The sequence below is a fragment of the Thalassophryne amazonica genome, chromosome 22 (assembly GCF_902500255.1).
Source record: "Thalassophryne amazonica chromosome 22, fThaAma1.1, whole genome shotgun sequence".
Classification (NCBI taxonomy): domain Eukaryota; kingdom Metazoa; phylum Chordata; class Actinopteri; order Batrachoidiformes; family Batrachoididae; genus Thalassophryne; species Thalassophryne amazonica.
The window spans coordinates 18,712,631-18,737,659 of record NC_047124.1 but is presented as its reverse complement, the minus strand read 5'-3'; the positions used below and the strand labels follow the sequence as shown (position 1 = coordinate 18,737,659).

The following is a 25,029-nucleotide window of genomic DNA, read 5'->3' as shown; positions in this document are numbered from 1 at the left end:
TGAAAGTTTCACTACAGATACATATTAGACCATAGAAGAACCCTTTAGGTGATGGGAGGTGATGGTCTAGTGATTAATGGTGTTGGGCTTGAGACCAGAAGATCCTGGGTTCAAATCCCCGCCTGACTGGAAAATCACTAAGGGCCCTTGGGCAAGGTCTTTAATCCCCTATTGCTCCCGGTGTGTAGTGAGCGCCTTGTATGGCAGCACCCTGACATCGGGGTGAATGTGAGGCATTATTGTAAAGCGCTTTGAGCATCTGATGCAGATGGAAAAGCGCTATATAAATGCAGTCCATTTACCATTTACCTTTACATGTTGGAGGTGATCCGGATCCAAATTCTGGGTTAAGATTAACTGAATATACTCTTTGAAGGATTACGTCAAAACTACTTCACGGATTCTCACCACATTTGCACCACAGATGGATATCAGGGCATGGAAGACTCCACTGAATTTTGGAGGTGATCCAGATCCAGATTCTGGATCAAGATTTCACTTTGTATAGGCTTTGAAGGACTTCTTCAAAACTGTTTCACACCAAATTGGCACCACAGATAAATATCAGGGCATGGAAAACTCATCTGAATTTTAGAGGTGACCCAGATCCAGATACAGATTCTGGATCAAGAGTTCCCTTTATATAGGCTTTGAAGGATTTCTTCAAAACTACTTCACGGATTCTCACCAAATTTGCACCACACATACAGTAGATATCAGGGCATGGAAGACTCATCTGAATTTTGGAGGTGATCCAGATCCGGATTGGTGGACGTCAGAAATCTCTGATTGCTCGTTATTATTATTTTCAATATATTTAGGGCAGAAATTAGAAAATGAAGTGAGGTTAAACATAGAAAATATAAAATATTTTGGGTTCAAACTGTCTGCAATCAAACAGAAGTCAAAGTAAATGTAAGAATCACTGTAGGGTGGGGTGTTTGCATTTTCCATACCATCATAACTTTTTGTGATTAGGCATTATATATGCAGTTAGCTATTAGTGTTTCAGTGAAATATTACTGCAACCAAGATCAACAGCAGACGCTGAGCAGGGTTCAGGCGCCACCAGCCGCCACTCCCCTTCCTTTCTGTCATTGGTGTTCTCCCTCATGAGTTTATGTATGTGCACATTGTGAGAGAATGAACCCAGACGACCAGTTATGGGTCGAGCGAGGCAAAGCAAAAGCGCCGATATGTTGTAAAGAGCAGACGTCGTATTGTCTGGAGAAACAGACAAGGAAAACATAAAAAGGAGTGACAGAGATTGACTGAGAGAAAGACGACCATTATTAAAAGTAAAAATAGACACGGAAACAGTCACAGAGACACCAGAGGAAGAGAGTCAGCACGAAGCAACAAAAACAGAAGAGCACAATACATACAGGTTAAAATTAATGCCCCTTCCAATCCACACATGTGCCTACATACAACTGTATGCCAAAAAAAAAAAAAAAAAGAGGCCTTAGGTACGTATTTGTGAATTTTACTCCCTTAATGTTGAAGTGCTTGGGTGCTCTACCTGGAAGAAGTGTTTGCATTGTTTTATACTTTCCTAGAGGGTGCAGGTTTTCTTTGCAACCACCCACAAAGAAAACCTGCACTCTCTTGGCCCTTTCCGGAATGAGTTGAAGAGTAAGACTATGGCAATTGGACATTGGACACCAATGGCCTTGACCTTCGCCAAAATAATGACTTTGTGAAGACAATTTTAGAATCCGCCAAAGTGCGGTTGACAATCAGTTTCCTTGACTTTTGCCAAAATTCTTTAAGAGCAATTTTGTGGTCAACTGTCACCGACGTAGCAAGTTTGGTAGAGCTCAATGAAAGGACCTGGGAGAAGTAGGCCAACAGACAGACATGACCTAAACTCCAGTGATGGACCTTTGGCAAATTTGATCTCACCTGGACAGTTCCACAATCCACCTACATAAGATGTCTACCAGATTGTCCCTTTACCCCAATGGCCTTAACATTTGTTATAACAACCCTTCTAGACCAGTTTTGAAGTTGTCTTTCATTTACATGCAAAGTTTGGTGAGAATCTGCCAACCTGGGAGCAGTAGGGGAACAAACAGACAAATGCCTCTGAAATTATGCACTGTAAAACTCAGTGAGTTAGTTGATCTCAAACCACATAAGGAAACTGACTGCCTTAAACCATATGAGTTTGCAAACTTAAATAAAATAACTTTCAAAAATTTAATTGTTAAAAGTACATACATCACCAACACTTAAATGCCCCAAAACTTTAAATGCACTTAAAGGAATTGAGTTATAACAGCAATTAATTTTTGAGTTAGTTTAATTAATGGAAATGAGTGACTAGAACTTTTTTCAAAGTTTGAGTTACATTAACTTAATAATTATTGTATTAAAATGGAGTGTTCGGTTTAACAGTGTAGTGTTATTGCTCAACAAAACAGCAATTTCAGAAGATCTGCAGAAAGTGTACCTAATCCTGAACAAAATGTGCCCATGGAATCCCAAATTAAACATTCATGAAACATAGTTTGTCACCTCTCAAAAAGAAATAACATCTGGGGGATTCAATTTGAAAGTCCTTCTCTAAAATTCAAGAGTAGACTAGTGGGATATTTGATTGAGGGTCATTGACCCTATCAGCATTTTTTAGTCATGGCAATGCTTTCCATTCTGAAGATATATGAAAAATAATTCAGCCACAGTGGCACTGCTGTCCAGAATGCCAAAAAACAGACAACAATGGTGCCACAGTTTGTGCCTAAATGGGCTCAGGGGGTAACCCTTCAAGATTCCTACACTATTTATCACTCAATCCAAATGTAATAGAAGAGAAAGTGAATTGGATACAAATCACCTGAAATCTTGTTAGTTTCAGTAGCTTTAGTCTGTGTACGAGGCAGAGTGTGCGGTCCAGATCCCACGGGAGGAAATGTGGCTCGAATTAGTTAACCCCGTCTCACCCTTATCCTCGCACTATAAGCCTTCATTTAGTTCACTGGCTCTTTCTCGCTCTCCTTCTCGGCAGTCTGTCAGATGTATACACTCTCAGCCACTTTATTAGGTACACCTGTTCAATTGCTTGTTCACACAAATGGCTAATCAGCCAATCACATTGCAGCAACTGGATGCATTTAGGCATCTAGACGTGGTGAAGACGACTTGCTGAAGTTGAAACCGAGCATCAGAATGGGGAAGAAAGGGGATTTAAGTGACTTTGACCGTGCCATGGTTGTTGGTGTCAGACGGGCTGGTCTGAGTATTAAAATAAATTGCTGATCTACTGGGATTTTCACTCACAACCATCTCTAGGGTTTACAGAGAATGGTCCAAAAAAGAGAAGATATCCATGAGTGTTGCCTTGTTGATGTCAGCAGTCAGAGGAGAATGGGCAGACTGGCTGAATGGGCAACTGCATGATGTGATGCCAATATGGACCAACATCCCTGAGCAACGTTTCCAACATCTTGTTGAATCTATGCCACGAAAAATGAAGGTAGTTCTGAGACAAAAGGGGGTCCAATCCAATACTAACAAGGTGCACCTAATAAAATTACCATTGAGTCTTTGAGTGTATGTTCCTTTTGCTTCTATACCTTTTTTTCCATCTTTCATTCTTCTGCTTCATCTTCATCTCTACTCCTACACCACCTTTTCCCATTCCTTCTGTCCTAGTCTTTGCACCTTTCCCTTGGCTCACTGTTTAGCTGGATTATATTTTCAAGTCTAGTCTTTTCAAGTAAGTCATGTTGAGAAAGATCATTTTTCAGAGGTGGGTGGATATCACCCCTGTCTTTCTAAACACTTTATTATGTCAAAATTATGCGTTTATGATGCAACAAAGATGTCAAGCAGCAAAAAAAAATAGCAACTCTGCCTCCCCTGATCTATCGGTAAAGATACAAAGACATGCACTCTGTATAAGTAATCAAGACTTGTACGCTCTAAATAGGAATACACAGAAAAATGTGGCCACTAGATTTTGTTTTTATAGATAGATAGATAGATAGATAGATAGATAGATAGATAGATAGATAGATAGATACATTTTTAATCAGTGCACACTGTAAAAACTGTTATGATGGGAGACAAAGGATTGAAAGCAGAAAAGTGTCAAATCACAGTTGTTTGTGTCTGATTTAACAGGTGCATGTCAGGCTTCAGGTCTCACGGAAATGACTCCGGTCCCACTTTCCTCAAATCGGCGAGTGTCAGAGCTGAATTCTAATTTGTATACCTCTGCACATCCAGACTGCTTGGGGTTTTTAATGGAAATACATTGGGATCCGATGTGAGCGATATGTATGTAACAGATTCATTACAGGCGCCGAACATCTACGGGGAAACTTGAATCAGGATGTGCGCTTCATTTAATGACCGGGTCAAAATTACCTCTGAAATTTTTTTTCTGCCAAATGTATTTGAGCCATTATCAGAATGGAATCAGAGTGCACACTGAAAAAAACTATTATAATATGATGGCAGACGAAGCAGTGAAAGCAGCAAAGCATCAAATCACAGCCTTTTGTGTCTGATTTAACAGGTGCACGTCAGGCTGCGGCTCCGAGTCTTAACACAGTGTGAAAAAATAAATAAATGGTCGGGCTTTTAATCACGGAAATGACTCTGGTCCCACATGCGAGGGGTTTAATGGAAAAACATTGCGATCGGACAGGACATTTTATCCGATGTGAGTGAAAATCCGTTGTACAAAATCCATTATATACGATGTTTATTACCTGGAAAACAATACAAAAACTTTGAGACTTTTTTGTCCAGTGACTGCGAATATCCGGTTTATACAATGATGTTTTAGGTGAGTTTTACTGGACATGGGTCTGAACAATAAATTTACCTCTCATAGCTTTGACGATGATGTCGGCTTCCATCCCACATGGCTGACTTTATTTTCCCAAAATTTTCTTCTGTTCAGATCTGAAGGGAAACTGTACATCTTGAAGCCCTTGCTGTGTCTATATTTGTGCATCCAAATGCACAGTAACCTGGCATTTTCAGCGGATAAATCAGTAAAATAGCTGGATTTACATGCAGACAGATTAACAGCGAATGCTATTTTGAACCCAAGGTGGCACCATGAGTCGGCTCGTCATGTTGCCACTCCCTCTATCAAGGCACAGTACCTGTGACTTCCCCAACCATGGAAGATAGTAGAAACATCTCACTAGAGAATGTTACGCTGTCTGTAGTATGATCATTAAGTCAGGAAATGGTTTGCCCATGTACGTTTCCAGGAAGATGGGTCCGCGGGAGCGCCCACTTATCTATTTTGGGATAGGAAATCAGCCAGTGGTGGCACTGGGATGAGAATAAAGTCACGCTGAACTCAGTGTAGGTATTCCTAAAAGATGCGGAGAGGATCCAATTTAAAAACGTAATGGGATGCACTCTGCCTCCTTTTCTTTCTCATCTGTCATCCTCTCATTTCAAACTCTCTGCTGGTCTCCATTTCCGTCCTCAGCGAGACAGGAATCCCTCTCATCTTGGTTGGGGTGCACAGCGGGATTACCCCCATTTCTCAGAAGACGAGGAAACGAGGGACACACTGGTGATCCAATATTCAGCCGTCCGCCTCCTTTTCACCAGCGCTTTTGTTCTGTGCTTGCTTAAACTGGCTCCCAGGAGATGGTGCAGCCTGTGGTTTGGAAATTGCGTGTGAAATCATTGTGCTTTTTCTTTTTTTTTTTTTTTACATAGATGAGCGACAAACTGGCACCAGACCCCTCAATGGCATTTTTATGAACGTTTGCCTTAAAAAGGGCAGAACATATGATCAACTGAGTACCGAGGGACTGTAACACATAAATCCTCCAAGGGGCGACCTTACCTTGACCCCCAGCTTGTTTTAAATCCCAAAAGTTATGAGTGCAGGAAATATAAGCAGATAAAACGGGATTTCAGGTCCCTAAGCTCATCAGTAGAGGAGACCCCCCCATGTTCAGGCTCAGAGGCTGATTACAGCATATGATACTGAATCCTCTTTTGGCTGCGCCTGTACAAAGGCATTATACAAATACAACCCAGAGTATATAAAAGATATCCTCCATCTGGATTTTTGTTTTCATTGTTCAAATTTTATATAAACACATTCCATTTGTAAAGAACCGTATTCTTTACTTCTTCAGGAAATGTCTGTCAGGTATTAGTGAAACATAGTAATAATCAGTCTGTAGCGAGGAATTAAAATCTATCCTCAAGAAGGAGCTTACTGGTCTAAAAGCTGAGGGGCGTGGCCATAATTACTTAGAGAGTACAACACCTTATAATGGTGGAAGCTGTCAAACATTTAACAAAAAGATTCTAAGATGATGGCTTTTACAACTGATGTCCTGGGGTCAGGGGTTCACACTGGGTCACTGTACGGAAGGTCTTCAGTTGATGCTGTCAAAAAAGGCTTTACTGGTCGTGGTACTGATATTTTATCCAAATGACTGATCTTTGATCCTGTCAGTGGATCGTTAGTTATGATCCTGACCTTTGTGAGCATTGACATTTGATTTTACCTTCTGAAATTTGATCTCGATTACTGATTTAGATCTCGATTGCAAATCTTTGATCCTGTTCACTGAACCTTGATACAGATTTTGACTTTGATTGTGATCTGCTTATATTCTAGCCCTGATCTTTGTTTCTGAGCATTGACCTTTGATTCTGATGACTGTATTTGTTCTTGATTGCAAATGTTGGTCCTGATCCCAGTAGTCAACCTTGACCTGATTGATGACTGTAATCAGAGGCCAGGCAATCAAGATCTTTGAACAGCATTATGGATCAATGTTAGGATCTGCCCTTTGATTCTGAAAGAAAGCTTAATCGGTTCCCCAACCTTCAAGTTTCATTACGTAGGTGTTCACATATCCTCCCGAGCATATGTAATTGTTGTACAAAAAGCCAGTTGACTGTAATCAGAGGCCAGGCAATCAAGATCAAAGGACAGCATTACAGATCAAAGTTAGGATCCACCCTTTGATTCTGAAAGAAAGCTTAATGGGTTCCCCAACCTTCAAGTTTCATTACGTAGGTGTTCACATATCCTCCCAGGTATATGTAATTGTTGTACAAAAAGCCAGCATTTTTAATGTAATAAATAAATAAATATGAGTGTGTAGACTTTTATTTAACATTGGGTAAGCATCATGTACATGTTTTACTGGAGGGAATGCAGTTTGTTGACCACAGAATAACTTCTCTGTCTGACGAAGCCAACAGAACCACATCATCTGCAAAAAGCAGTGACCTCACACTGCTGCTCATTGAGCAGGCTTGAAGCTGAGTGTTTAGCAAATGGGATGAGGATCAGTACCTCCAAATCAGAGACCATGGTCCTGCATCAGAAAATGCTTCAGGCTCGGCATCACCCCTCACTGGTGAACCTCCAATAATTTACATCATTTCACCATTATGCCATTTGCAGACTTTTGGTATGCTGACCGACAGTAATAACAGTGTTTCCAGTGGGTCTCGTTAATAACCATTAGCATTTCAAGGTCAGCGCAACTCCGGCGGGACGGTATCTGCCATTTCATAGCTGCCATTTGGCTCAATGTACCTTCCAGTGTTGTGTCCTCTCCTATTCCTGCATGAGTCGTTTTTCCTGTTATTGACCCATTACGGCTTTCAACAGTACTCATAACCAGAGTGTCTTATCCTAAATGTCATGAAAAAGACAAATATTTGTTTTAGTAGAAACAAACAGTGACATTATTTGGCAGTAAACACGTACTACAGGTTGGTCTGACACACTAAATATGCAATAAGGTGACAGTAACCTGACCAGAGCTGGTACACGGACTTAAAAGTGCACTGATGTCTTATCATTAAGAGTGATCAATAATATACAAATAATGAATGTTTAAGAGTTCAATGGTACAAATATTTCATGAGGTGAAAGTTGGAACGTATCATTCAACCAGGCGAATGGTACGTTACAACTTTCACTGAATTAAATATTTGTTCCATTGAATGTAAAAACATTCATTATTTGTTTTATATTACAGCTAAAACAGATGCTTGTCATTTGATATTATATTAATTTAGAAACAAGAGAAAAGGGACTTACATTTTGGTGTGGTGCTTTGACATCAACAGTCCAACACGAACTTTAAATAGGAGTCCAGAATTGTTCTCAGTCAACTTGGAGAAACCGTTCGATAGTCCGTGATACCCCCCCCCCCCCCCCCCACCCCAAAAAAATAAAAAATTTGTGTAGTTGCTCAGTCCGGCTTAAGGTGTAGCGGATTTGTTTGTTTGGGTTTTTTGTGCGTGGGTGTTAGAAGAATTAGCACCATTCAAAGCTCGTTCAAATCGCCGTCCGTCAGCAAAACAAACGCCGCTATGTTTAACTAAATGCCACCCCATAGTGTGTGCGTGGGCGGAGTTCGCAGTGTGCAGTGGTACAAAATGTATGGAACCATGGTAAATGGAACTATATTTGCACGCTAAATGCAACGCAACACAAATGGGACCAGTAATCCATGTCACGTGACATACAAAGCACCAATCAAATAACAAGGATCCACTCAGCCCTTATATAAATGCCAATATATGCCTTTAAAGGACACAGTATAAACTTATGATTGATGGACCATTCCATTGAAGAAATCACAATGCGGTTCATTTAGAAAATGTGGAAACGTTGGACATTTTGTAATACTGCTGTAGAACTGTGGTCCAAAGTTTGAGGAAAAATTAATTTAGCGACAAAACGGGTCTCATGAAATACAGCTGATTTATTTTGTTTTTTAACTATCCTAAGGACTCAAAGTGGTTCCATAGTATGATGGATGTGGTGACGTGTCACACCAGAGCATACGCCAAGACTTGACATGGCCTGACTTGACCATGGGCTTCGATGTTATTTGTAGTGTGGTAAAACAAAACCCCCTGTGGACACCACATTTGAGTAACAAGAGATATAAAACAGCACCCCCTACCAGCACAATTAAAGCAGAAAAACAGCCATCGGACCGTAGTGCCAATACACTCTCTGATATTTTTACACAGTGTTTCAGGATCTTTTTTGAACTTAAAAAGTTTGCAACCCTCGGGTGACGGGGTTGCCTGAGGCCCCAAGAGCTTCACATACCCAGGGTTTCTCAGGTTATCCTGGTTTGATGCCAAACCTTCATCAGCACAAGTGTTCAGTCATAACTTGCCTTCTCAACTTCCATAAGCCCCAGTTTCTCTTTATCACCTCACCGTCCTGATGAATTAGAGGTTACACAAAGGGTTACAAAGCTCCATCTCTGACCAAAAGGTCAACGGTTTGATACCTCAAAGCGCCTTTGAACATTGATTCAGTGTCAGATGCTCTGTGAAGGATCGGTGATTCTCGATTGGGTCCAGATGACCTTCAACATCATTAACAGGCCATTGGCATTCCAAGAATGGGTTTCAGCATTTCATTTTAAATCTGGAATATAAAAAAGTGCAGTTTCCTCTTGTCATTGCGCAACGTTGGAGGGTTTTTCATCTTAATGAAGACACCCCTCAAGATCCTAACTTAAAGCAAATGTATGTGACACCATAACCCATAAATACAGTCATTATGGTTCTCATTTCACATTACCCCAACACACACACACACACACACACACACACACACACACACACACACACACACACACACACACACACACACACACACACACACACACACACTCCGCCAACGGCACCTGTTGCTGAGTGTGGAATAATGGCTATCAAATGGCCTTGTATTTATATGGATGCATATGGCATTTACTGTTTATTTTGTGTGCGCTGGTGACATTTGTGGCCCCATATCGTATGTCACTGAGGCCACAAGCGCAAACCAGCCCTTCATTTACTAGATGCCCATTTTACCTAAAAAAAAAAAAGCAGGGCCAATGATCCATTATTCAGTGTACCACCACCAACCACTGTTTAGCCAATAACAGCCTCTGCAAACTCTGACCCTATAATGAGAGAGCCCACGTCACAGACCTCAGCCGCTACCGAGGGCCCTGAATAGATCAAAGTCAATCGAGTTCTCTTTTTCATCCACTTGCACAAAATGAAGCTTCATTTTATTCCCAGTTGCAACAGGCTTTAATTAGTTTCAATCGGTGGCCCGATTTAGCAAAAATGTGAATTGCTATTAAGTGTCATTTCAAAGACTGTACTTTGGATTTCGAGCAGTCAGTGAAGTTATATTTTTAGACACGGTTGATTGCTTGTTGTGCTAAAATTGCAGCGCAGCTTCACATTGGGTCAAATGATGCCTTCATCTGAGCTCATTTTAATTGGTCAGTTGGATAAAGCCTTCTTACAGGGCAGTCACACTTACACTGTCTGCTCCATGATATGTGCATTCGGAATTTTTTTTCTGAAAGGATAAATATTCAATTAATTTACAATCCACTGACCCAAAAGCCCTTGCAACACCAAGAGAACAGCGTCTTCACCCAGCTCAAGAAATTGCGTCCCTGCAGCTTTACCCACCCTTAACTGTTTCACCACCTTTGCCATCTCCCTTGGATGATTTACAGCTGTCTAGGAAATTAGCCACCAGATACTGGTTCCAGAAATATGAAATACCCTGACAGGAGGATCAACCTGATACATATGCACAAATTAGCTATCCCAAAAAGACAGTACAGCAGAGTCATCTTGCCACAGTGATGTGTATGTCTGGAGGAACACAGTGCTTTGATTCCTCAGTTAAACAGGCCAAGGGTCACTAGACCACAGAAAGTCTATCACTTTAAGCATTATATTGGGTAAATGATGGACACAAATCTGCTGAATTTCTAGTTACCATCACAGCATTTTGTTAAGCGTTGCCATGTAGTACCAATATTTAATGTCCTTTGAGGTGCATTTTGTTTCTTTGGGGGGGGGGGGGGGGGGGGGGTTGTTATTTGTGGTTCTTATATGTCGTTACCACTGCTTCAGTAATTATAGCTCAAACTTACATTTCAATTTTCTACCTTCATCGTTTCCTAAAGTCCAAACAAAGTTAAAAAAAAAAAAGACATCAGAGTCTTCAGAGGTCCACTGAAAGCACTTCACTGCTCCACTGTTGTTTCTCTTCTTCCTGTGAGATTCCAATGGTTGCACGCTGCTCCGCTGTTGTTTTTCTTTTACACTGAGGCAGAAAAGTACACAGCCACTCTCACAGACTACTGTAAAATCATTAATGTCAGTTTCTTGAGCCCTACTGTTTTGTGGAACCATATGAGAAAATGTTTTAGTGCGGCACTAGTTTTATTATTTCTGTTCAAAAGGCTAAGCCTCTGTCAACATTTGCCCTTCTGTCTGTTTTCTAATTGTCAGCAGAATATCTCAAAAGTACACGAATCAGTTTAAATGAAATGTGGTTTGGGCGTTATGCTTTGGATCAAGGAAGAACCCAGTTGTGGATTCTACCATTGGTCTTTCATCTTTGATCATGAAACTTTTGATCTTGATCCTATCATCTTTCATCCTGTTTACAGGATCAAAAGGTCAGACCCATGCCTTAATCCTCATGCCTTTTATACTGATTACAAGATTAAAGGTCCTATAATCAGATCCTGTAATCAGGATCAAAGAGCCATAAAGATTACAGGATCAAAGCAATCAGAAATCAGTATCCAAATCAAGCAATCAGGCTCAAAGTTCAGCAGGTTGCATCCAAGATCATTATCATGAAACAGGACATGAACATGAGACATGGCATCAAAGATGAGTGAACAGGATCAGTGATGACTAATCAAGATATGAATTCTGCAATCAATATGCAAGTTTAATTATCAGGATCAAAGATGACTGATCACAATTAAAAATCAGGATTAAAGATGAGTTATCACTAAGAACAGGACCAGGATTACAGGTCACCAATCAGAAACAAAGGTGGGTGAACAGGATCATGGACAATAAAGATCAAAGACAAATGTTCATGATCCCATGATTGTCTATGTACTTTGGTCCCAATCCAGATATTGAATGGATGAACAAAAATGTATGTTCAGACCAGCCCAGTCTCATGTTTTTTTTTTGTTTTTGTTTTTTCATGCCCCCGTCATGAAACATGTCCCATAATCCTCCCCGTTCTCTTAACTCTAACTATAACCATAGCGTAATAGAATACATCTGGTTTTGCCTTGGTGGAAATAGCTTAGTTGGAGTTTACCAACAATCAACCTACCTACCAAATTCATTGTAAAGTTGGTGGAGAATTGATGTGGTTTTCAAGGTAAAGACCAATTACTGACATGATTTCACCTTTTTTGTTTACATGTGTGATATGTTGGACATTGATTGTGAGGACCCCCCCCCCCCCCCCCCCAAAAAAAAACACATCATCTAAGCCTCCTTTCCTGTCTCTTGCAATAAAGGCATTCACTTGGCCATGTTTGGCCACAAGCCACTTGTTACTTTGTCTGAGGGAAGGTGAGGGAAAGTTGTCACATTCCACTTTTTCCATGCCAGTGCCACATCATTTTCCACGGTGCTCAGTTTGTGTCAAATGCACACACACACACACACACACACACACACACACACACACACACACACACACACACACACACACACACACACACACACACACACACACACACACACACACTCTCTCTCTCTCTCTCTCTCTCTCTCTCTTGCTCTTTTGCTACCTACGTTGCCTGTCTCCCTTTTATTTGTGCAATCCCGCCCTCATCTTTCTTTCCATCTCCCACTCTGTATTTTTCTTCACGGGTCCTTTTCAGCTTGGAACAAAGACAGGACGTGTCCCTAACATTAGTTGTTAGGATTATTTATATCCCAAACACATTTAAGTATTTTTAGCCATTGGTTTATATTAGTCGTCGTTCTTCCAGATTTGGATCTGAACCATGGTGGGCGATTGTCAAGGAAGCTGCTGTTCGAGAGCACACCTACAATAATTTGGCCTCAGCTGAACATAAAGTTTGGGTAATTGTAGGTTTTCACAGCACTCACCAGTTTGGCAGATCTTCCTCACTCTCCTTGTGAGACCTCTCTCATTTTCATTTTTAGTCTCCTGTACTTTTTAATATAGTCATTCTCGCTTGTGCTGAATAACTGTATTGTGTTCTGAGCAGCCATCAGACAAAATGTGGAACCAGTGGGCTACTCGGAATGTTTGTGGAATAACAGCGTTGTTAAATTTTTTGATGATTTGTACATATTGGGATAGGAATTGGGCTACCAGTCAAGTCAAGCTTCCCATCTATGTTTTTCTTTGGCCAAGACACTTATCTACATTGTCCTAGTCCACCCAGCTGTAAATGCTACGACTCTTAGCTGGGGAAGTAACCGGCAATGGCCTGGTGTCCTGTCACTGGAGAATCTTAAGCCCGTGTCACACCATGGCAGATCAAGGAATCATAACACCTGATACAAAGTCTGGAATTCCATTTGTGTTTGTTTTTATCCTGCAAAAGACCATCCACAAAATGAGTTCCTTGTCACCTGATGTCCGCCGAGTCCGATGAAAAGTTTTGTGCATGCTCAAAATTTTGAGCGGACATCAGGTGGAGAGTTTTCCCACTGCTTGCATGTTAGTATAACGTTTTGTCATCTACTTGTTATTTACTTTTACAATAATCATGCATTTATATCCCACAGCTGTCCAGTGCTTCAGACAGGGCTTCTGACCAGCTAAAGCTCTTGTGCGGGGTGTAAATTCTGCCTGAGCAGAGAAAGGACCTGAAAGAAAAAGATGACATGACTGGATACTTTTAATCTTTTTTTATCTGGACCTCAGAGTGCCCAATAGATTCTCTTGATGAGAAGGTGCTGCCGAGTTGTTGATTCTTACCCACATTTGTGTTGAGACCTCCGCAAATCCCGCTCAAATCCAGCTTCCCCCAGCATGCATATACAGTGAGGAAAATAAGTATTTGAACACCCTGTGATTTTGCAAGTTTTCCCACTTAGAAATCATGGAGGGGTCTGAAATTTTCATCTTAGGTGCATGTCCACTGTGAGAGACATAATCTAAAAAGAAAAATCTGGAAATCACATTGTATGATTTTTTAATAATTTATTTGTATGTTACTGCTGCAAATAAGTATTGAACGCCTACCAACCAGCAAGAATTCTGGCTCACACAGACCTGTTAATTTTTCTTTAAGAAGCCCTCTTATTCTGCACTCTTTACCTGTATTGACTGCACCTGTTTGAACTTGTTAACTGTATAAAAGACACCTGTTCACACACTCAATCAATCACACTCCAACCTGTCCACCATAGCCAATACCAAAGAGCTGTCTAAGGACACCAGGGACAAAACTGTAGACCTGCACAAGGCTGGGATGGACTACAGGACAACAGGCAAGCAGCTTGGTAGAAGACAACAACTGTTATGATTATTTATTAGAAAGTGGAGGAAACACAAGATGATTGTCAATCTCCCTCGGTCTGGGATTCCATGCAAGATCTCACTTTGTGGGGTAAGGATGATTCTGAGAAAGCTCAGAACTACACAGGAGGACCTGGTCAATGACCTGAAGAGAGCTGGGACCACAGTCACAAAGATTACATTAGTAACTCATGATGCTGTCATGGTTTAAAATCCTGCAGGGCAGCAAGGTCCCCCTGCTCAAGCCGGCAGAGCTTATTGGAATCAACTCCACTTACCATGTTTAGAGGATGAGAACAACCCCAAGAAAACCATCCCAACGGTCAAGCATGGGGGTGGAAACATCATACTCTGGGGATGCTCTTCTGCAAAGGGGACAGGACAACTGCACCATATTGAAGGGAGGATGGACGGGGTCATGTATTGCAAGATTTTGCCAAACAACCTCCTTCCCTCAGTAAGAGCATTGAAGATGGGTCATGGCTGGGTCTTCCAGCATGACAATGACCCCAAACTTACAGGCAGGGCAACTAAGGAGGGGCTCTGTAACAAGCATTTCAAGGTCCTGGAGTGGCCTGGCCAGTCTCCAGACCTGAACTCAATAGAAAATCTTTGGAGGGAGTTGAAACTCCAAACCTGAAAGATCTAGAGAAGATCTGTATGGAGGAGTGGACCAAAATCCCTGCTGCAGTGTGTGCACACCTGGTGAAAAACTACAGGAAATGTTTGACCTCTGTAATTGCAAACAAAGGCTACTGTACCAAATATTAACATTGATTTTCACAGGTGTTCAAATACTTATTTGCAGCAGTAACATACAAATAAATTATTAAAAAAATCATCCATTGTGATTTCCGGATTTTTTTTTTTTTTTAGAATATATCTCTCACAGTGGACATGCACCTAAGATGAAAATTTCTGACCCCTCCATGATATCTAAGTGGGAGAACTTGCAAAATCGCAGGGTGTTCAAATACTTATTTTCCTCACTGTATGTACTGAAACCAGAAAAATCTATTTGCAGAATTCAGCTCTCTACGCAAGTGGAAATGTGACATCATCTGTCCAGAGCCCCAAATCAACAGGAGACCAACAGATTATACAAATTTGCCACCAGACAAAATATTGAAATAAGTAACTTAACAGTTTACTCTATCCATCATCATGTGGCTACACCTTCAGACCCTTATCTGCTTCATGATTTGTAATCCGGTGCATCCCTTCCTCAAATAATGATATGATGTGTATCTAAATACATGGGCTGAACTTTTGAGAGTTTCAAGAGTAGTAAAAGTAGTAGTGAAACAATCTTGACTGACTTATAACATTAAAACTGAACCATCAATTTGTTCTTGGCACATTTCTATCCATGGGGGTATAAGTCTGTGCATTGATGTAGTATCTACGAATTGCTTTACAAATCAATTTTTGATTCGTATCAATTAATTGTTACACCCTTAGAATATAGGGGATACAAACCAGCATCAAAGGACATCAAAAGAGTTGGACAACCAAAATATAGACCTTGGTTCGATATGTACAGTAGATATGCTACCTGTCTGTATCCTTCGAAAAGACAACTCATCTGCATTGTCCCAACCTTGACGGGTGAAGTACCCTATGATGGACTGCCATCCAGTCCAACTAGCTGTAAACGGGTACTGGCCTTGGGGAGTAAACTGCAACAGGGTCCTGTTCTGTCCAGGAAGAGTTGAAGACTCATCTGCTTCATGCCACCAATTCCTGGGATAAGCGTAGACACAATGGACCTGTGTGCCTACGCAAGACTTACTTCTATATAAATGGCTTTCGGCTCTGCCCAAAAACAAAGACATGAATTTCATACAGTCTTTACTTTGTGCAGCCATGGCTCAAAAATAGGCCGCCATATTGTCCAACGGTTGTATATACATGCAAATTGTCACTTTGCATGAGTGCAAAATGCTTATTATGGATGTGCAGCATCTATTTGGAATGATTACAGGTTGCAAATCCAGTGGCTGGTCACTGTCGCTGGTGGCAGATGAGCCTCTCTTTCTCGTTCTCTCCCCCGTGTCTGTACACCAAAACCACAATCCTCCCACGCCTGTACTCTCTAACTCCTCATCCCTGACTCACAATCAAATTCTGTTTAACCCAAACCGACCAACTGACCTTGACTGTGATCCACCCATGGTAATCTAGCCAGGAATGAGTGTTTTGTTTCAGACTACCATCTGCTGCATCCAGCAAAGTAAAAAGGAATTATCTCTTTGTGAAAGCTGATTTATGCATTTGTGCAGGTAACAAAACTCTCCATAAAGTCTGCATCTCAAATCAAAACCATACATTTTACAGGTGTGTGCACCAAAACCAATTCCTGAGTTGAAATGATAACCCATCAAAGATGCATGCATTTACGTTTCCCAAAATCATGACATTAAGGCTTCAATTTATTTGCAAAACACAACATTGTAGATATGCAAAGACAAGTAGTTCAGTTTTGGATGAAACTTATCCTAGGCCACTTAATCTATGTTGCTAGACAGAAGTGTTTGGCAATTCCGATACCTTTGCAGAAGATTGAAGGTCCAAGTCTTTAAGGTCCCCGTGGTTCCTGTCTTAAAGTATGGTTGTGAGACTTGGACTCTAGCCAGTGATCTATAGCAATGACTACATACTGGCGCCAGATCCCTTCGGACAATCCTTGGATAGCACTGGAATGACTTTGTTTCAAACAATTGATTACTTACGTAGAGTAAGATGAGAAGACTTTTTAATGACTTCCTGGACTCTACCGTCAAAAGCGTAGCTGTATGTGATGAAAGTGAACTTGTGGAGACATTCACTTATCTCAGCAAAGACATTCATGTTTGTAGATTCTTGGCCTTTGAGATTGAGAATGGCTGGGAAGAGCTTATGGAGTCATGAGGTTGTTTTACAGAGTGACCTTTAGTTTTCTTTGCAAGTGTAGCAAGGTGAAGTCCGGAATGAAAAGATGTTCACCCTAGCTTAGCTAATGGGGAAGTCCCCTTTGGCTGACCTGTTAGACCTGGTATCCGGTCACAACATTGTGGCCGGGGGACCTTTGGGGCCGGGACAGCAGTGGGATCGAACAAAAAAACAGAACTCTACCAGATCAGCCAAAGGAGAATTCCCTGTTAGCCAAGTTAGCGGGAACATCTTTTCAATCCGGACTTCACCTTGCTACACAAGCAGTACAGTACAGGAAACCTAAGAAAACTTAGCTTTTTGCTGCCAAATGAAAACATATTAGCACTCCGGCCTTTCTGTGCTGACATTTTCCTCGTGGTTGTGTTTAAAAGCAAGCAGCAGTGGCCTTTGTAGCTACCATGACCAGTGGTGGTCAAAGCTAACCAAAAAAATTAGCTTTGATAACTGCTAATCCGCTAACTGAAACATTAACTTTTGCAAAGCTAAACTGATAAACTGCTAAAAAAAAAAAAAAAAAATTAGCAGAAGCTACAGCTAACCGCTAACTTTTAGTATTTACTCTGGCACACTGTCAGCTACTGACAAGCCAGTTTTGAGTTTAAGCGCCACCAACGCTTCTGAGTAAAATCAAAGGCGATCACAAACCCAACACGTAAGACAGGAACTAACATGTATGATTTCAGGGTTTACAAACGTTTTTGACCATTCAGCTTTACTAACTATACCAGCAAAAAAATGTTAGCAAACTAAACATTCTCTGAACTTTATTTAGAGGAAACTAATTGGTCCGCTAATGGTTTTTGAAGTTAGCTGAAAAGCTAATTTTCAAACAAAAAAGTTAGCTTTGCTAATTAGCGGTAACTGTGCCCACCACTGATCAGGACCACACAATGAAGAACAAAGCTTCATCGGTTTCTCTGTATTTATTTTATGTTATGGTTATTGGTCATAATAGGCCCAAAAAGTGAGGCCCAATGGTCCTCATCTGTATCTATCAGTACCCAAATTTTCCAAGCAGAATAAGATATAGTTTTTACTGAGTTACTTCTGGAAATTTTGGGAACCCACTGACCAACTGACTCTATACATCCTACCACTGTACTGTATGACTTCCTATGAGGTTCATATTATGGTGTTTCAAATACATAATGCACTGCTTCAAAACACACAGACAGCACACAAACTGTCTTTTTAAAAGAAGCATACAAATGTTTTTTGTTGCTGGAGTTGCTGCTCACCCCTGATTTCTGTTCACTGCAGTCACAAATGAACCGTACAGTACAGCCCGCGAGCGATCGGACAGATAAAATGTGACTGCATGTTCTCATATGAGGCAGTCAGCGGCGAGTTCTCTGAGGTAACCTCAAGTCACATGACATGGCCCAGTGAGACGTCTTTCACCGCAACGCCTGTCTGTGTCTGACTCCGCAATCGGGGCAATTATTACAAGACGAGTTCCAGTTCACTGTGTGAGAGATGAACATGCAAATGGAGAGGAAGAACTACAAACAAATGAAATTACACTGAGTTAACTACTCCACACTGGGGTTTATTCTGAAATATATAAAGCTCATATTTACATGATGGTTACCTCATGTGAAGGACATCTTGCCATGTAAGCAAAGTTATGACAATTTGCATGTTTGGGGGAACTAATCTTTTGGGAATGACTATATCTCAAAAGTTCTGAATTTTGGGAAGGGTGTACTTACAGCATGCATACATCATGTGGAGCCAAGCATGCACCATGAGTGTGAGACTCCAACAGGTCAGTACTTGTACAGCTTGTGGGGAGGAATCTGAGACATCGCTCCATTTTTTGGGCCAGTGTCCAACATGGGGAAGACTGAGACAAAGGTTTTTGGGTTCCTTTACCTTGGAACCTGATCAGATTAGGAAACTAAAGCTAAGAAACCTGGGGTTTCAAAACATTTATCTAAGAAGGTTTATTTTGGGGGGAGCTTTAGGCCTATTTGTAGCCCACACTCTGCTGGGCTGATAGTCAACCACCTCTTTCCTAACATAACCTAGGGCACTGGTCACTTGTGTTACATTTTTTGTCAGTAAACCCAATGGGACAGATTGGTGACCCAACCAGGTCAAGTTCTTCCAACATGAAAAATTTAATCCAGCCCTACTGCTCAATAATACTGCATTCCATTATACTCAGACAAAACGAGCTCTGACTCTGAAAAGTACAATGGAATGGCTAAGTCGGAATCTCAGGTAAGATTCATGTAGGCCAAGTTTGTCTATGACATAACAGCATCTCAGTAAACGTAAATCAGGATGAACGCTGGATCAGTTTTTGCATGTGTGTCGTGCCGGATGGCCGGATTTATGCAATAAGTTTTTCTGATGGGAACTGATTTGAGTTGTGGATCTTGGTGTTGCTGTGAGCACAGTGGTGGGTCTCAATTTAGTAACAGTCCCTCTCCCGAGATGGTGGATGAAAATCTTGCGGAAAGGTGCTTAATGTCCACTCTTGTACTTATTCATCTCTACGGGGTGGACATACACTCAACAAAAATATAAACACAACACTTTTGGTTTTGCTCCCATTTTGTATGAGATGAACTCAAAGATCTAAAACTTTTTCCACATATACAATATCACCATTTCCCTCAAATATTGTTCACAAACCAGTCTAAATCTGTGATAGTGAGCACTTCTCCTTTGCTGAGATAATCCATCCCACCTCACAGGTGTGCCATATCAAGATGCTGATTAGACACCATGATTAGTGCACAGGTGTGCCTTAGACTGTCCACAATAAAAGGCCACTCTGAAAGGTGCAGTTTTATCACACAGCACAATGCCACAGATGTTGCAAGATTTGAGGGAGCGTGCAATTGGCATGCTGACAGCAGGAATGTCAACCAGAGCTGTTGCTCGTGTATTGAATGTTCATTTCTCTACCATAAGCCGTCTCCAAAGGCGTTTCAGAGAATTTGGCAGTACATCCAACCAGCCTCACAACCGCAGACCACGTGTAACCACACCAGCCCAGGACCTCCACATCCAGCATGTTCACCTCCAAGATCGTCTGAGACCAGCCACTCGGACAGCTGCTGAAACAATCGGTTTGCATAACCAAAGAATTTCTGCACAAACTGTCAGAAACCATCTCAGGGAAGCGCATCTGCATGCTCGTCGTCCTCATCGGGGTCTTGACCTGACTCCAGTTCGTCGTTGTAACCGACTTGAGTGGGCAAATGCTCACATTCGCTGGCGTTTGGCACGTTGGAGAGGTGTCCTCTTCACGGATGAATCCTGATTCACACTGTTCAGGGCAGATGGCAGACAGCGTGTGTGGCGTCGTGTGGGTGAGCGGTTTTCTGATGTCAATGTTGTGGATTGAGTGGCCCATGGTGGCGGTGGGGTTATGGTATGGGCAGGCGTCTGTTATGGACGAAGAACACAGGTGCATTTTATTGATGGCATTTTGAATGCACAGAGATACCGTGACGAAATCCTGAGGCCCATTGTTGTGCCATACATCCAAAAACATCACCTCATGTTGCAGCAGGATAATGCACGGCCCCATGTTGCAAGGATCTGTACACAATTCTTGGAAGCTGAAAATGTCCCAGTTCTTGCATGGCCGGCATACTCACCGGACATGTCACCCATTGAGCATGTTTGGGATGCTCTGGACCGGCGTATATGACAGCGTGTACCAGTTCCTGCCAATATCCAGCAACTTCGCACAGTCATTGAAGAGGAGTGGACCAACATTCCACAGGCCACAATTGACAACCTGATCAACTCTATGCGAAGGAGATGTGTTGCACTGCATGAGGCAAATGGTGGTCACACCAGATACTGACTGGTATCCCCCCCAATAAAACAAAACTGCACCTTTCAGAGTGGCCTTTTATTGTGGGCAGTCTAAGGCACACCTGTGCACTAATCATGGTGTCTAATCAGCATCTTGATATGGCACACCTGTGAGGTGGGATGGATTATCTCAGCAAAGGAGAAGTGCTCATTATTACAGATTTAGACTGGTTTGTGAACAATATTTGAGGGAAATGGTGATATTGTGTATGTGGAAAAAGTTTTAGATCTTTGAGTTCATCTCATACAAAATGGGAGCAAAACCAAAAGTGTTGCATTTATATTTTTGTTGAGTGTATGATAAAATGCTCTGGAACGCATTTAGATCATAAGTCTGAAATTCCGACTACTGACTTGCAGTGGAACGCAGGAAAGGCAAATGGTAATTGGTAAATAGACTGCATTTATATAGCGCTTTTCCATCTGCATCAGACGCTCAATGAGCTTTACAATGATGCCTCACATTCACCCATTCACACAAACACACCAATGTCAGGGTGCTGCCATGCAAGGTGCTCACTACACACCTGGAGCAACATGGGGATTAAAGACCTTGCCCAAGGGCCCTTAGTGAACAGAGGATCCTCTGGTCTCAAGCCAACGCTTAACCACTAGACCATCACCTCTCCAAAAAAGGCGCTACTGTTACCCCTTTTATTGCCGTTTCACTTGGGGGTACTTTGCGCAAAGGACGTCATCCAGTTCCCTAATAACACTGGAGACAGTTCAAAGGACCCAGACTCACTGTTGAAACAATACCAACATTCCTGAAGTTCCCTTTCCAGGAATTTCCAGAAGCCTGTGAGCCAAAGATGGAGACAGCTGCAGTGAGGCCAACTACAGTGCACAACCGTAGGGGGGCTAGGTGTGGGTGTAGAGACATCCCTAAGCTGGCCCCTGACTCCTGGAGCTACACTTCTGTTATTGTTTTGACTGAGGTAAAGGGTTGGGGGTGTTAGCAGCGGTCGGATTCACAAAGGCCCTCGCTATTATGTCTGGGCGTCTTGGAATTTAGGTCATGATTACACCTCATCTTCTCTTCTCTGCCTCCTCCCTTTCTGCACTTCTTCCATAGTGACCGTCGTCTCCGCCGTAGCAAACACCCCCTCCACCCCTCCACGCTCTTTAATCCCTGCTGCCTTTTTCACATCTCGCCGTCTCGATCAATGCTCCCTGCCCCTCAAACCCCTTCCCACCCCCTTTTCCTCCTCTCTTTTTCTTCCCTGTAGCTCCTCTGTCCTTCACTCACTCGCTCCCATCTCTCGCCCAGCCAAATGCCAAGCGTTTATCGGGGATAAGCAGCTGTCGCCTTTGCTCGAGGGAGTAGAAAAACAGACCGAGCTGAGGTAGACGATAGACAGATGGAGAAATGCAAAAAAAAGGAGAAAAGAGAGAGGTGTAGACAAAGACAGCAACCAAATGTATACAATTTATTTTATTACTCCACTGGAATTTTGTTTCTTAAAGAAAAAACACCCAATTTTTGGCCAACAAGTGCATTATTTAAAGCACCTGAAATCTGAATATCTGTGTAAACCTACAAGACATTGGAGTCTTAATCTACTGCAGAAACATCGCAACTAAAGTGTTGGGTGAAAACAAAAGCGCGACTCAGATATGGCAACTCTACAGCCTTCAGTCGACAAGGATTAGTCCAAAGTATCACAGGATGCAAACTTAAACTTTGTACGCGAAAAAGGTGACTCAGAACAAAACAATGTCCTCATGATGTCTCAAGTGACAGCAATTTAACGATTATCTTGAGGAATTTCCTTCCGTTGTACCTGGAGCTTTTTATCTTTATTAGGGCTGTTCTGATAATTGGGCAACGCAACTGCCAGTTGACCTTGTAGTGGTTTTACCTTGTCAGTAATTATTAACACAGAAAGTAGCTTTTATGGTACCCCTCCATGGATTTCAAAGGATTTGACCTCTTATAAGTGGTAATTGAGAATTTTATGCATTAATCTTACAGTAGCATGCAGGCATCATTCAATTTTCATGGCATCTTAATTCTGGCAGTATGCATGCGTTTGGTGCTATGCCTCCTCGGAGGATCCTCTGGTACCTTTTAGAATGACTTTGTGTGATCCCTAACAATTGTTGTGCCCAGTCCCAATACTCTCCCTTTGCCCGATTCCTGCATCCTTTCTCTTCATCTGCAGTGGTAGGGAAAAGGGAGAGTATTGGGATTGGGCCCAAGTTGGAAAAAGGCCAGCCAGTACCCAAGGTGGTCCAGCGCATGCTCCAAGACTTGATCTGTAATATGTATATGTCGCAGACATGTGAACGAGCGAAGCTCTTCAGCGTCTCACCATGTCATTTAGGTCCTTCAGTAAATGCTTCTGGGGAGCATTAGCATGGCTAAAACCTTCAGCTTCAGACCCCCCAACTACAGCTCTCTTGAAGGACCACCATTTTAAACATTTTTCTTTAATTGCCTCTCACCTGCCAGGAAGTTCCTACCATCTCACCATATTATTTAAGTCCTGATTTTTTTTTCAATAATGCTTCACTAAAGCCCTCTTGGTTTTTTGCCATTTTAAAAATGTTTATTTGTCTTTCACATGCCTAGAGGTTCCTCACCATGTCATTTAGGTCCTCCAGACTTGTTTTTTACTAAATGCTTCTGGGGAGCATTAGCATGGCTAAAACTTTCAGCTTCAGACCTCCCAACTACAGCTCTCTTGATGCACCACTATTTTGAACATTTTTCTTTAATTGCCTCTCATATGCCTGGAATTTCCTTACCATCTCACCATGTCATTTAGGTCCTTCAGACTTGTTTTTCACTAAATGCTTCTGGGGAGCATTAGCATGACTAAAACCCTTCAGCTTATGGGGGGCTTCACTAAAGCCCTCTTGGTGCTTTGCAATTTTAAACATTTTTCTTTATTTGTCTGTCACATGCCTAGAAGTTCCTCACCATATTACTTACGTCCTTCAGACTTTATTTTCAGTAAATGGTTCTGGGGAGCATTAGCATGGCTAAAACCTTTCAGCTTGCATGTAACTTAGCTTACAGTTTTACATGTAATTTAAATGCTAAATAGTCACTAACCTACCTCAAGACCTGTCAAGGTGCACACCGCCTCTCAGTTTAGCATTCCCAGAAGTGCTCAACATTTGATATTTCTGTTTCACTGTGGACTCAAAATTTGGTATTTCCTGTTTCGGTGCCAACTTTCCACCGAATTCTCACAAGATCTCCACTATTGTCGATCCACAAAGTGTTCAACATTTGACATTTCCTTTTTCACTGTGGGCTCAAAATTTAGCACTTCCTGTACCATGAGCGAGCTCGCACAGCGCTTCGCTCGTATAATATTTGTGGTAGCTAACCTTGTCTTGCCAATAACAGAAAAATTAATGCAATTAGAGACTAAGCACTCCCTTCTTTGAAATTACTTCAGATGACTGTATCCAAAAATGTTTTTCATTTTATTTTTAGTACACACTGTTGGTGTTACACCAAAAACAGATGACAGAAAAAACACCAAACCATTATTTGATCAATACAAGCGGTTGGAAACACCATCAGAAATGAATTGCATTGATTTTTTTCTTAAAATTGTACATCGCAGGAGTAAAAGACGAGATGTGCATCACTGCAGGACAAAATTTTCATTAAAGATGTTGTTTTGTGAAACGAAATCGCAAAGTTACTGAAAACAATAGAGCAGTGAATTAACCCTCCCAGCTCTGATACAACTGTTGATCGAATGGAATTCTACATGCGTACTTGTTGGACCCGAAATGCCACGTTTTATCCACCGACTGCATTGTCATGCACGAGATATCAACGAGAGACGGTCTGTCTGTCTGTCAGACCTACATTCTGTGGATTCCGTTGTGTCTATCTGCATGTCAATGTGCGTCTGCAGCAGCAGCCGGCAGCGCCACGATGATGTCCCTGTATTATCAGCTCGGGG

At 41.7% G+C, this 25,029-nt stretch overlaps 1 long non-coding RNA gene across 1 annotated transcript; it reads left to right on the top strand.

Annotated features, from left to right (window-relative positions):
• Positions 1–2,330: 2,330 nt before the first annotated feature.
• On the top strand, positions 2,331–24,218 carry LOC117504290. The gene is made up of 4 exons (XR_004558757.1): positions 2,331–2,342; positions 11,457–11,465; positions 17,301–17,302; positions 24,123–24,218. It is a non-coding gene; the product is annotated as an uncharacterized LOC117504290 (long non-coding RNA).
• Positions 24,219–25,029: the final 811 nt, after the last annotated feature.